At 42.0% G+C, this 1,978-nt stretch overlaps 1 protein-coding gene across 1 annotated transcript in view; it reads left to right on the top strand.

The window, feature by feature from the left end:
* Positions 1–1,375: 1,375 nt before the first annotated feature.
* The window catches only part of LOC101855894 (omega-6 fatty acid desaturase, endoplasmic reticulum), a gene marked incomplete in the record, with an annotated part of 34,115 nt that continues 33,512 nt past the window's right edge, over positions 1,376–1,978 (top strand). Inside the window, 1 exon segment of the mRNA XM_035971559.1 lies at positions 1,376–1,646.

The following is a 1,978-nucleotide window of genomic DNA, read 5'->3' as shown; positions in this document are numbered from 1 at the left end:
ACACACACACACACACACACACACACATACACACACACAAGCACACACACACAGAGTTTTATTTTCCTAGTGTAATATGCCCTTTTAAAGAAGAGTCTAGTTGCATCTCTAGGCTCCTGTGTAAGTGTAGACTCTACTTTCAAAGTCAAAAGGGAAAATTCCTCTTTTTTAGTAGCGGCACTTTGTTCTTCCCAAGAACAAACTCGTCATCACACAATAAACTAAGTGTAATTTAACAATACGTTTCCTAAACTAGTGGCATGATTGCAGCACCACATTATCCGTTCATTTACGTTTGAACAGGACGTTCCGTGGCTACACCTGAATTGAAAACCAACAACATGGCTTAAATTCAACGCGCAGTTGACATAGAAACTCGTACCATGCGCAAAAAACTTGTCGCGCAGGTCATTCTGAGGTCACTATCACGCCAGCCGCACGCGCATCAGTCGAGTTTGTTTCACGCGTTTCAAGACAGCAGTGCGTGTATCGACTATCGGGCAGCATTGTTTGTATCGACTACATGTCAAAATTCCATTCCGCTCTAAAGCGGTTACACGGAAGCAACGCCACGAGCTTTGCATTAACGTCTCGCTCGAAATGAACGAAATCATTCAGTTCAAGACACACATTTTACACATTTTATCATTTTTTCATGACACACAGCAAATGTGGTGATTGCTTCCCGTTAAAACAACGCGATAAGCTGCCTCAAAATTACCGCTATTATTGTAACCCTTATGAACACCATCTTAGCAATACATGTATATTTAAACCAGCAACAATAGACGGAAAGAAAAACACTAATTCAAAAGCAGTAACAAGACACAAAAATACAACCTATAGGAATTTTATTAAAGCAAAGTAAAATAAAGTGAAAGTAGTACAGTAAAGAAATGTTGTTCTCGCATCCGATCCGGACATTGGAGATTGCATTGTTTGTGAGACAACTTCCTGGGCCTTCGGCATATTGTGGTAGGGTGGCCAGATCCTTTCCACGTCGCCTTTACTTCCCCAACTCGAAGTCTGGTACCCATACTGCTGGGTGGGCGGGAAGTGCCGAAAAAAAATCTGTGTCCGAACCATAAATGGTCTGAACCGAGACTCGAACCCGGATTTCCGCTTCGGAGACGAGCGCACTAACCGCCCAGCCACTGCACAGTAAGTACATTATATTGTATTTCTTTAACCTGTAAAAACAGCCAAAGATTTAATTGTACACTTGTAGTATAGGATTTTTGGTACAGCTTGACTACATAAAGTATAAAACAAACAAGTGAGTAAGAAACTTTGACGATGTAAGACATAGCGGTTGGGTGCACGGTGCATGATAACGATGAGACTGTGATATCATGTGTGCATTTACTATTGATTTATTGGTGGAAGAACGCTCCACTCGGAACAGGTTTGAACAGCCACCACGAATACAAAATCGTAATGTCGATACCGGAGGTAAATTTGTCGCAGTGAGGCCTAGCCTACGCTATTTTTACCCGTTCGTTTAGTGTTCAGTTCAGCATGGGAGACAAGAGTCACAGATTTGCCTGATCTTCAGTGATCAGTGATCGGACGAAGCGGCGGTTGAACCTAGCAGACGATTCTCGAAAGACGTTCCTAGTGTTTACATTTATAAACGTGTCAACACGGTGAGTGACAGGTTGTTTTTTTTTGTAGCTCTTTGTGATTTTGATAGACGTGAGAGTGTTGTATCGTGCCTCAAAGATGAAGAACTGCTGTCTTTCTCAATTAATTAATTTACAATGCACCCAGTCCGAACCCCCATGTCTTGGATTCTACTCAACAACACGCTCACAGCCTTGAGTCAAGTTGAAGAGTGAGCGTGTAGATAGATCTAGAGGTTAATTGAATAAAGAAGAAAAAGGAGCTTTTGAAAGACAAAGTTAACTCAAAATCTAGATTTCTAGACAAGAATCTTGATCTATTTCGAGGTAGCGGCCTAGTCTAGCCCCCCCCCCCC

This window comes from Aplysia californica, unplaced genomic scaffold (genome assembly GCF_000002075.1).
Source record: "Aplysia californica isolate F4 #8 unplaced genomic scaffold, AplCal3.0 scaffold00461, whole genome shotgun sequence".
NCBI lineage: Eukaryota > Metazoa > Mollusca > Gastropoda > Aplysiida > Aplysiidae > Aplysia > Aplysia californica.
Note: the sequence above shows the minus strand (reverse complement) of the source record. Positions and strands in the feature narration are given on the sequence as shown.